A 12,794-nucleotide genomic window follows, 5' to 3' on the forward strand; every position below is an offset into this window, starting at 1 on the left:
CTTAAAGGTTGTAGTCCATTGAAATTATTCTCTTCAACCTGCTTCATCTGTGCAGTTCTCTTGACAAATGAGAAATGTGCTGTTCCTCATAACCAGATCAACAGGGTATACCTGGAGTGGTATATATTTTTATTCCATTGAAATAAATTCAAAAATTACTAAACTACTATTTTTTTTTTGATGTGAAAATAGTGGTTGTATCATTTTGGATCATTGCAGGATCATGTACATAGTGTACTGCTTTTGAGACAAATGAACATTAGAGATTTTAGTACATGATGTGTTTGACTTTGGTTTAGTATATCAGACAAGAGATGCTTGTGACTGTCTGCTTCCTGAGAACAAACCAGCTGGTATTTATTTGGGAAGTATTCAGAAAACACCTTCTTGTTAATGCTTCATTGCATGATCTGGCATCTGATAAACTAATATATTTGCTTTATGGTGAAAGTCACCAAAAATCATTAAAGAACTATTCAGCTTCTTTATGCTTTCTAAAATACAGTAATTATGGTAAAAATTGTTCTTATTGGCAACACTGAATGACGGTAAGCCAAGATCAATCTCATAGTAGAGGCTGTTAGCACAGATAATAAAAAATGTTCATTCCAGAGGTAGTTTCCCTCTTCAGCAAGCAGGTGGCTGTGGTTAGTGGAGCCTCTTTTCTGTTTTGCATATGGTAGAATAAAGTGGAGTTAATTTTTAAAGGAATCTTGTCATTTTTGCTGTTTTATTGATCTCTTCACTGAAGAAATGAGCATCTGGAGCCATCTTGGCTTGATTATATTTGTTTCGGTGAGATTTTTTATGATGAGTTATTTTTTACTTTTGAAACTAGGTGTGCCCTTGAATGTGTAATGAAGAGGATGTCAGGTTCCTTTTTGCACCTTCCTGAGAATACAGTTCCAAATGCAGCCTGTATTTCCCCAGAGGCTTATCTGCATTATGAAAGTTTCCCTTGTCAATTCTGCAGCTGAACTTAAAAAGTAATATTCAACTGTAGTATTCAAAAGTAGTATTCAATTTGATATTTCATGGCATGGTTCAAAAAAAGGAGTTTTTTCTGACATTTGAAGATGTGGGATTCAGAATGATATCCAGATGACAGAAGATAAATTTTCAAAGCTTTTTAATATGTGACTTTAGTGTATTTTTAATGGATAGTCACTTAAGATTATACACTTGGTTTATAAAACGCAAATGATTGAATCAAAACTTGTTAAAGTGGAAGAGTCATTACAAGAGAAATGAAGGCTCTGAAATAGATGGGGCAAGATTTATTCCTTCACTGAAATGATTAAGTTCAGGCAATAACATTTGTAGATGGAGTCTCTAAGACCCATTTCAGCTGTCAGGATCTTCTTGTTAGATCCTTCAGTTCAGTTTGGTGTCAATTTTCTCTTTTAGTGAACTTTAGAGGCAGCAGATAGGGCTGAAATGCTGGTGATTTACAGACGGATGGATGCAAAGTCTATTTTTGAAAAGGCCAGACAGCTCTCTCTCCCTATTTCTATATTTGCACAATAACTGTCTCTCCCATGCTTGTCACCCTTTACAGTTTATATCACTCGTTGCAAAGGTTGTCATTGAGGTTTATTTTCCATCGTAACCACTTGCTGTATAAAAAATTTCTTCCAACATTCTCTCTGAAGATGGCCCTTCCTTAGCTTAAGTTCATGCCCTTTGTTATATTTGACACAATTTTCTATAGCCTTATAAACTGTATCTTTTGTTCTTTTACAAAATTCTTGTGTAACTTGGCAAAATCTGCTGTTAATTTTTTTTCTAGGGGTTAGATGTCATTCCTCTGAGGAGTTTTTTTATTATAGATCTTCCAGCATCTACATGATTCAGTGATGTCTTTATAGCTTTATTTTTTGCATTCTTCTCCTAAAACAGTGATTGAAGATGTAGGTGTTGTTCTACATGTGCTTTGAGTCTTGCATCTGTGCAACAGATAATGTTCCTCTGCCTAACAGCATCTTCATATGTGAAAGCATTCAAAACTGTATAAATAAGTGATCATTGCATTTTAACCCAGAATAATATAGGATTAAATGTTCTCCTTTTTTTTCAGGATAGCTTTTACTCAAAAAATGGTTCTATGTAGTAGACAGCTAAAGAAGTAACCCCATTTATGGGCATAATCTGCACTAGCAAAAGTCAGTTACAGACCAAAAGCAATTTGGCTTTTTTATCAACTGAATTGCTGTACAAGATCATACACCTGCTTTAAAAGTATCTGCACAGAATGACAATTTATCAAGGTAAATCTGTAATTGGTTTAAACTATTTGGGGTTCTGTAGGAATAAATTCACCATTGAAAAGAGAGAATTGCAAAGAGAATAAAAAGAAGCTAAAAAGAGTCTTTGAATTCTTTGTTAGAACTATTGCTACACATCCTTTTAGCATTCTTAAATTCTTTATATTTGAGGGGCCAGTTAGCTCTTTTGATGAGGAGTCTCTCCTACCCATTCATTGGGACTAGATTATGGTATCCATTGTTCTTTTATGGTCAGTACTTGCAATATCTGAATTGTTTATCAAATTCCTGGGAGGCACTTTCCATTTTTGACTCTCTTGGATATTGTTTGAGAAAGGTTGTTTTTTTTTTCCCTTATTTTCTTCCGTAGCTAAGCTGCCTTAATCTTAAGAAGGTTGTGTTCTTTACTGTAGGCTAAAAACCTGGTCTGATACTGGTCAAGTCAGTGCTTTATGTGGGATGGAGGTCATTTGACACTCCCTGGTTACTTAAACACTTCACTAATTGCTTTAATAATACTATGACCACCTACCCCCAGTTTGTTAGTTACTGTGAATCTTCTGTGCTTTTTTTATTCCTTTTATGTGCCTCACAATGCTATTTGTAGCTCTACAACTTCATTGTTTATCTTCTGAAATTGACTCAAAATTTAAAATTTTCTCGATTTTGATTCTGTTTTGCTGCATGGCTCATTGCAAGCATCTGTTGATTTCTTTTGCCTTCCTGTAAGGGAAGGGACCAATTTAGTAATTATCACATAAAATTCAGTTTTGCACTGCGCACTATGATAGAAAACAGGCTTTCTAAGGAAACTGTCATCAAGGTTGATTAGATAATAATATTTTCTTTAGAATTCTGTAATATTTAAAATTAGCTGCATGGAATGATTATGAACTTCGTTAAAAATGATTTAATATCTTCTCATAGAACAGGATTGTTGATGTCTGTAACACATGCTGGTTTGTCAGTATTATTATTAATGACCCAGGATTATTAAATACTGTAGGATTGTGGCAGGCTGACCCTGGCTGGATGTCAGGTGCACACCAAAACCTCTCCATCATCTCCCTGCTCAGCTGGACAGGGAGAGAAAATAGAATGAAAGGCTCTTGTGTCAAGAGATCACTCACAAATTACCATCCCCAACAAAAGAGACCTGACTTGGGAAAATTAGTTTAATTTATTACCAATCAAGTCAGAACAAGGTAATGAGAAATAAACCCACCTTCCTCCCTCTCCCTCCCCTTCCCCACTTCCAGGGCTAAACCTCACTCCTGCCTTTCATACAGGATGTATCCATAAAATTTTGTGTATTTTCTAGTGTATAAATAAACTCCACTAACTTTGATTACAGCTTCTTTGTTTTTTCTTATCAAAAGAAAAATTCTTTCAGAATATTTTAATATTAACAAAATTTCCCTCTCTAAGTCTGAAACCATACTTACCTGAAATCTGCTCTCTCTGGCACGGATTGTTTTTGCAGTTGCTCACAAATAGCTGGCAGCACCCTTCTGAGAAAAACAGGCTATGAATACAAAATATTAATAAACCAGAAACATGCAGTTCCAAGACAAAGAGTTTTTAAAAATTGCATTATGTATACTTAATGCCTAACTGACCTTTTCTAGTGTTTCTTAAATCTTTTAAAAATTCATCTAATTTCAAAGCCAGAGTATTAGCCCATTTATATGTAAATTGCCTTTAATTCATGCATTGATTTGAAAGACTAATCCAAAAGATCCTTTACCACAGGTGACCTTTTTGACACTGTACTTCTGGGAAGACTGTAAAGTGGTTTCTTACGACCTCACATCCACCTGTAGCATAAAACGTGCCTACTTCAGTCTGTATGAATCAATCATAAGAGAGTGGTTTTCAAGCAACATTGAATTATTAACACTGTCACTGTCTTGGTTAGTCATAGTTAAAATAGGTCCCATTTAAACCAATTATTATTTTCTCTTGGCGTTCTTGCATATTTTAGATGTTAAACACAGTTTAACATTCACTGATTATGCCCCTTAAATAATAAATAGTAGTATAATCTAGCTTTTAATTATGATATCCGAAGATTGTAAATTTAAACAAACATTCAATATTTATTATTTGTCAAAATTTCATTCACCACAAGAGCTGCTAGAAGAAATATGCTAAAGCTGACTTCTAAGCCCTTCCCTTTGCAGAGGTGAGTATACAAAATCACAATGATTAAGTATTAGGATTTATAAATATGTTTTCATCCATTGGTGCTCCAGAAAGTGATTCTTGATCCACACCTGCTGCAGAGTAAATTTCACTGCACAGTGAAGGCTCATGTGGCTTGATGGACATTCTGTTATTTACATTTTCTCTCTGTGACAAGTTTTTACTGGGACGCTCCATAATAATTCTGTTGAATTTTTATTTTACTGCAGGTTTTTATTACTAATACATAAGGTTGAAGAAAAAAAATGCTGGATTTGCTTTGCTTCTGCTTTCTTTTTGAAAATGAAATTCATTTTTCCAATCAGTTAATGCTTCAGAAGAGAAATAGTACAGAGAGCTAACATTAAAGATCATAGCATACTTGCTAAAACATACTATGCTAAAACAAGAAATGATCTGATGTTCTGAAAATGTATTTTAGTTCAGAAATGAAGAATTTTTTGGACTAAGGAAACCCAACATCTACCTTTTAAAATCCATTTAGGCAGTGAACTATGCCAGAAAGTGCATGCCTATATTATTATTATACAATAAGTGAAGATTATTTGTGTTGCATGCTTCATATAAGAAGACATAAAATATTTTAGCAGTTAAAACAAAGGAATAATCCCTTGCCAAGGTACACTCTGTCCTGGAAAAATGCAGAAACTAAAAAAAGTGTGGAGATAATGAGATCCAAATTGTTCTCTGTCTAGAATTATCACATACTCCTCTGTTTTATCAGGATGAATAAATACAAGTGGTCTTTGTGGGGGGACAGGCCTGTCTGCTCTGACTAAGGAGATTTTTTCAGAAGAATGAGGACACAGTGACAGAAGTAGTGTTTTGTCATTTTCTGTTAACACACACACACAAAATATCCCCAAACTCATATGGCATTGTTGCAGAATAAGAGAAATTGTTTTAAGAAAAAGAAGAATGATAAACCCCTAAAAAGGAAGTGGCTACTGTATGCAAGAACATTTCTTGACAGATGTTTTTAGTAATGAAGCTATCTGCTTACCTGTTGTTTTAGCTCTAAGTTTTTAATATATCCTATAATCCTAATGTGACTTGCTGAGATTTCCTGCCATTAATAAGCTGTCCATAGATGTTGGTTACAGTATTTCTTTTCCCTTCTGAAACACTGATCAAGTGTAGCTACCATATTAAATAGTGTTGTCTTGGCATATGAGGATCAAAAGGGATTTTATGCAGGAGCACTGGCAGAACACATCTGGTGACAACAGAAATTGGCATTTTGATGAGACTGGCAAAGTTTGGTGAATCGAACAGATATTTGTTGAAAATATTTCTTTCTTAAAAAACTCCACCAAAAAACCTCCAAAACACTCCCCAAAGCCCTGTAGATTGTGGGAGGCCATCCTCACGGTCTCCTTTATTTACTGGCTGCAGCTGTGAAAATCACACACACAAGGGACAGGGATAGACATCAGCATCCTTCTCTGGTCTGCTTATGCATGTGATTGATTATCCTTGTTATTTGCTATGGTAATACAGTTGTCTGCTCAAAAATTAGATATAATTAGGAAATTAAAGGAATAGATGTAGGAAAGGCTACTGAAAATTAGCTGCTCATGCCAACAAATGTGATGGCGTTTTTAGCTGAGCTAAGACCAAGAACCAAGATGTTTAACATCAGGTCAGTAATTCTGAAAGTTTTTCTGGGTTTGAAGATGCACAAGAATTGCTTGAAATGGTAATATTTAATTACTAAACCTGGCAGGTAGTTTCCATGTAAGGGCTAATTGTTTTTCCTGTTATCATGGGGTGATATGATAAGGAGTAGGACATTCTTTCCTGTTACAGACTTTGTCGACTTCTGGATGGTTTAGAGGGAAAAAAATATTTAAGTTTGTCTTGCACAGGTGTAAATACAGACAGAAATACCTGTGTGTATTTCTTTGTGAACATGGGCTTATTATCCAGAGAACAAAATGCAAAGGTAGTAGCATTAAGAAGTGAATAGGAATGAGAGGGAAAGAAGTTGTAATTAGTACTAGTATTTAAATATTCTCATTATCTGTTTTCCCTGGCTGTACTATAGTTAATGTGTTATATTCTGGAGTGTTCTCAAGCAGGATGGAGGAAAAAAAGCACAGAAAGATCCCAACTTTCAAGTGTTTTCTGAATTGGTCAAAAATGTTTTGCACTCTGAGGAGTGAGAATACTCTTACAGCATTACTGCAGCTTATTACGGCAATGAAGCTGTGCCAGTAATGACAGTGGTTCTGAAAGCTGTGCATTATCCTCCTCCTGAATCAGGACTGGGGTGCTGGTTAACTGATATGAAAAATGCTGGATTTTGATACTGGGTAGCAGTGCAGAGGAAAAATACTTCAATTTTCAGCTGTTTTAAACAGCAAGGATTCAGCTTCATGATGTAGGCATGCAAAGGTTTGTATGGTATCACTGTTGTGCATACAACTGCTTATAGTAACTGTGTGCTAAGGGTATAAAATGAAGAAGTATTTTTTTATATAAGTGTTTAATCAATATTTCTATGAAAGTATAAAGGAGTGTTCCAGTGTGAGGGGGGATGTGATGCTGCACAAAGTTAAATAACATTTAGTGTGGGTGTGAAAAACTAGCTGGAGCTTCCATATTTTTACTCCTGTTGTTGCTGAATGTTTTTTTTTTTACCACAGAGTACAACAAACATCTCTCAGCAGTGCTGCTTTTAAGTAAAGCCTCTGTTGCAGCAAGTAGCATTTAATGGGGTGGGACTTATGACTTTATGGAAGTCAATTCCTGAGAGGTGAATTTATGTACAAACCTGGGAGGATCAGGGAGATTGATAATGATATATTCACAGGGTACCTGTCAGGAAGAACAGGACTGCAGTACCAGGGATAAATGAAGATCTTGGCTCAGCAACATAATACTTCACAGAGTGACAGCAAAAATAAGATGATAGAAAAGATTTATATTGATCAAAAGAAATACCGGCCTTGGGCTAAAGAACAAAGTGATTAACAAAAAGTGATGCAACTGGCATTCCATGTGTAAATTTTGACAGGATTCAGTGATCACACCTTGGAAAACCTGTGAATTCACATGTGAGGAGAGGCTTTGATGGCTCTCTTAGTTCTGAGGTATTCTTCAACTGGATGCAAACATAAAAAAGGATAAAGGGGCATGTGCAATCGTACCCCCAATGTCAGGAGTTGAGAGAGGGCTGCATTAACCTCTGAGTGCCACAGAGACAGCCCTGTCAGTGAGTGAGTGGGTGCATGCAGGATGGGCTGATTTACTGCCCAGCAAAGGGATAACAGGACTGGCCTTCATAAAGGATGTTCCAGTTCACCAGGTTTAATGTGCTGTGTTAGTGTGCTTGTGTTTTATGAGAGTTACACATGTTACAAGGAGAGCTGGGGCCCTTTCTGTAAAGACAGAAGATGACCATTATTCCCTGCAGTGATTTCCATGCCTGGAGCCGCACTGTGTTACAGTGGTGAGATGCTAATAAAACAGCAAATTTATTTTCCTGTTGGAGGAAAAGGGCAATCCCATCCTGCCACATCCCCTGGGTGTTCAGCAGCCTGGTGTCTCAGCATAAATGTCAGCTGCACAGAGATGGGTTCACTGCTCTCTTTGGTCCTCTAGTAAAAGGAGTAGTTCTCTGTGCTCCCTGTGAACTCCTGCAATGCAGGGCTCAGGCCCCTGTGAAACATTGTCTGACTTCTGCTGTGCCTCAGAGGAGCAGCAGCACTGCAGTAAATAAGGGCAGCAAAGTCAAGGTTTAGCTGAAGCCTGGGAGGGAGCTGAACAGCCCTGCCAGTGCCATGGGATTGAGCCTGAACTGTGACAGGGAGCAGGAGCACATCAATGTGGGGGTGAGGAGGAGAAGGACAAGTGTCTTTGAAGTAGTCTTACCTTGCTCAGAGGATACTCTGAAGTGGTGCTTGGGACATATAAATCGGAAAATCCATGCAAAGTGAGACTTGCCTCTAAGCTTCTATTGCACTGGAATTTCTGTAATTTTTAATTATATTTTGAGGATACTCTGATGGATAGGGAGAGCAGCTTCAATTTTTCCATTGACTTTTCAACGAAGAAAAGAAACGATGCCTACAAGAATGGCTGCTATGCCTTCTAACGACTGCATGCCACTATTTTCTAAACCAGTTTCAATAGGAGTGAATGAACGAAACCCTATCAGTATTGTCTGAAGAGATCTCCTCTTGCAGAGAAGTCTCCTGAGATAGTGATGCTCTTCAAAATCCTTTCTAACCCAACCCATTCTATGATTCTGTGACATTTGCATCTTCAGTATCAGTTTACTTTGCATATCAGGCAGGTGGAAATGTGGAATGAGCTGACCCACAGTTTCTTGAATCCTATACAAAAAATGATGTTTCTGAGGTGAGATAATTAAAAAACATGACAACAAGCTCTGACTATGAAATTTTGTCGAGAGAGCTGTTTCATGCTTTGACTTTTGTTTCCTTTTAGAGTATTTAAGTTGAAAATATCCCTGCTAGGATTCTTTTTTTCTTCCTGCGGTTTAACAGCTTCCAGAGTCCTCAATACTGACTTTGCTTAATCCAGTTCTTAATTTCTTTAACACGTTTATCTTTCTGTTCAAAAGGAACCACAGATCACAGGTAGGACTTCTAGCAATCCTTTACAGACCCTTTGTTACGTGCCGATTGATGTTCTGGTATTTCTGGTCCTTGCTGCACACAAATATTCAGCAAAGAACCCATGAAAAGTTATATTTCTAATTTACAAGAAATAGTCTGAGAACCTTTACATCTTGCATTTCTTTTCCCATTTGAATTTTGATACTAGAACAATTGCATTGGGGTTTTTTTTGATGAAGTTCAATTTAGAGGCTCTTTTATTGTTTCTCACAAACTTTCTTCCCATGACAAGTGGATCTGATTTTCAAGATGTTTAATTTTTTTGCCTCTTGATATAATAGATAATCCAAATACCATGCAATATTGGGAGAACATTTCTAGCCTTCTGCAAATAGCATTTTCTTGTGTGAATTATGAAAAGCAAATTGTTTTGCTTGTCCAATTTGTCATGTGTAATATGCAGGTAAACCAAAGGTTAAGGGACTCTCGTTCTTCCTACCTGCAGACTATTTTATTGTTTTGATATAGTAGCTAGTTTTGGGCTAATTCTCCATATGTTGAGAGCTTTATCCATGAGGCGTATTTTTCTGATATTTAAATTTACTTTTTCTTCTGGAAATGAAACAAAATGGAATATTTACTTGTTTATACCTCCAGTTGATTGTTTTAATGTCTTTACTTTGTGCTGCAGCATCTCTTTGTCATACTTGTATGTGGTGTGCTGGTTTTGCTGGAGAAGAAAACTTTACCTAATATACATACCTTGATCCTATTTCAATCTCATCCCAAAGGTTCAATATTACCAGGCTGTACATTCAGCATTATGTCTTGTTAGGAGATCTGGAGTATTTTACAAGTGTGGAAGATGTGCTCTGGCTGAGGAATGGTTTAGTCTTGGATGTGGATTAAAGGCAATGTAACTGTTGTTGTCACAGAGTGAATAAACCTGTTTGGGATTGAGACAAACACCTCTGTTCCAGCCCCTTTTTCTTTTAGGGTGAACAGAAGTCTGGCTCTCAAGGTCGAGGAGTGGATTTCTATTCTGATGTTTGTGTTTTGCTGCTGTTAATTTTTTTGATGGGGTGTTATTCACATCTTTCAGTATCAGTTTGTTTTAATAATAAATGTCTAATTTCTCCACTACTTCCAATATTTTATTCTTCCTCTTGATATGATGAAAAAAAGAAACATTCTTTTCTGGTTACACATCATTCCTGAAAAATTAACTTAAAACCTTTTTCCCTCCACCTTAAATAGTAAAGCAGATATCTGCTTATTTGAATTAATTCTCAGTTTTCTTTTCCTGGAGGCAGAAATATATTTGTTTCCAAATTAGCTAGAATTACTTAATCAGAAAAATGACTTTTATGCATGAACACCTATAATTTACTATCATAGCTTCATTATTAATAGTTAAAACTAAGCCACAGAGGTCGGTTTGCCAATGGCATGAATGTTATAGATTCTGATGCTTTTAGTAATGTTGAAGGTAATTAAACCCAGCTTTAGTGTTCTAATGAAAGGTGCAGTTGATCTCACATGCCTTCATGGCTGGCTGGCACCAAGTGCCACCCATTCCTCCAGCTTCACCTGAGGGACTGCTCATGCCTTCCTCTCCCTGCCTGGGTGCTGGGCACTCAGCAGAAGGCACTGCAGTGTCCACAGGAGCTGAACCATGCTGATAAACCAGATATTTAGAGCAAGGAGCAAAGTTCCAGCAGGTTTGGCCATCAGCTCGGAGTGTTACTCCTGTCATGGATTGTCCCTGGCCATTTGTGTCCCTGTTGGAACTCGGAGTGGATGTGTCCTGGGGCTGGCTGCAGAGCCACTGAAGCTTCCCCAAACGGAGAAGTTCGTACCTCTGCCTATGTTCAGGGCCAAAAATAGGGAAAGATTGCCACATTAGATATTTTTATCTATCTACAGAAATTGTTACTGTTTTTCTTACTGGGTATATTAATATATCACAGAGGACTTGATACAGATAACACTTTGTAGTCTGTTGTAGATAATGGGTTATGAAGAATAAGAAATAGTATAGACTGTAAATAAAAAGGGGCACTTTTTGTGAAATATCCTTCTATAAAGCTTTCCTTTGGAAAATTTCTTAGTCTGCATAAAATGGCTGTTCTCAGATCCTGTTCTGTGGAAAATTTTTTTGGTATGAACTCCTGTGAACTGGTTCCCAGCATGGTAATAATAAACCAGTTTGAATCCTTAGTGTGTAAACTAATAATCACATATTCTAACATCACAGTGATTGACTTTCTGAAGAGCCAGCCTGACAGCACTGTGCTTCTGTTGAGGTCAGGACCTTGGTTTGGGAGGATCAGAGAATTGCTGTTCTCTTCAAATGGTGAACAAGAATAAACCCACTAGATCATGCAAACACTTGACATTTTTCTTCCTGAGCTAGAGGACTCTTATCAAAAAACACATCTGCCTTCATACAGTCTGAAGCATAGGAAGAATCTCTTCATATTGATTATGGGTTTTTTCTCTCTTGTTACTGATTGCAGAATTTGTTTCTTGAGGAAAAGAAAATCATAAGCTTCCCACATTATTTACTGAACATCTAGACTTCTCAGAATTTTCCTTTCCAGAGGATTTTTCAGACCACTTTTGGAAATAAATAGCTAATCACTTTGGTATTCTTCTTGCAGTAAGTGTGATGCAAATAATGGCCCAGGTAGAAGTTTTATTGACTTCAAAATAACAACAACAGCAAGACGAAAATTCAACAATGCCCTCACTTTGCAAATACAATTTTTAAACAAAATTATTTCAATGGCCTTTGATTTATTTATTTGGAAATCAGTGAACTTTGGATCAAACAGATAATTGTTTTCCCTCCATCTCTTCTTTTCTCCTGTCTACAAACCTGTTTCTTTCCCCACTCCTGATGAGTTTTATGTGATTTTATATGTATATCTATCTATCTATATATATTTCACCCTATTTAAACAAAGACCAGAACCACTCATAATGCTGCCAAGGGAAATTTTATCAACATCAGGATAATATTAAGAGGACAAATCAAGCAATTAATTTGTTTCAAGGTAAGATCAGCATATCTGACTAGATATTACATTCCAATGTATAGCAAAATTTCAAAGTTAATTTAGACTATGTGAAGTAAAGTCATCCTTTTTCAAATGCATGAGAAGAGATGATTAAATTCCAGATTCCAGTGTAAATTAGCTTCTAAACATAGAGGTTTGCAGCTTGAGTTGAATCAAGGAGTGTTTCAGAGGTTCAGAGTGTTAACTATTTGCTGATGGCTTTGCTCAATTCATTTCTGGAAAGGATATCTCACTGGGCTTGTCCAATTCACAGTATATAATGGATTAATGGTTTGGAACTTTATCTATAATTCCTTGGTTTTATGTTTAAACACTTCATAAACTCTTGATATCCTTTTTCCCCTCTTGAATTCATTAAGAAAATACCATAAAGGAAAGCTAGCCCTTTCTATTCTTTGTATTTCATTATTTAGAAAATGCAGTTATATCAATATTCTAAACCACTGTAATGTAATAATTTAAAGACTTTGGGGAAAGAAAAAAAAAACAAAACTCAGTTTTTTGTTGAGTCTCCTCTGTTAAGAAGAGCTATAATGAACAAATTCATCAAATGCCTGATGGGTAGAGTGGTTACTTTTATAAAGCTCAGAAAGCCAATATGACTTTTCTGCTCAGCTTTTGCACATTGTGATAGGGTTACCACATGTAAGGCAGCT

The 12,794-nt window shown here is 36.4% G+C and overlaps 1 protein-coding gene across 4 annotated transcripts in view; it reads left to right on the forward strand.

The window, feature by feature from the left end:
• Positions 1-12,794, forward strand: part of FHIT (fragile histidine triad diadenosine triphosphatase) — a 565,069-nt gene that overhangs the window by 105,788 nt on the left and 446,487 nt on the right. The window lies entirely within an intron of this gene.

The sequence above is a fragment of the Prinia subflava genome, chromosome 14, assembly GCF_021018805.1.
Source record: "Prinia subflava isolate CZ2003 ecotype Zambia chromosome 14, Cam_Psub_1.2, whole genome shotgun sequence".
NCBI lineage: Eukaryota > Metazoa > Chordata > Aves > Passeriformes > Cisticolidae > Prinia > Prinia subflava.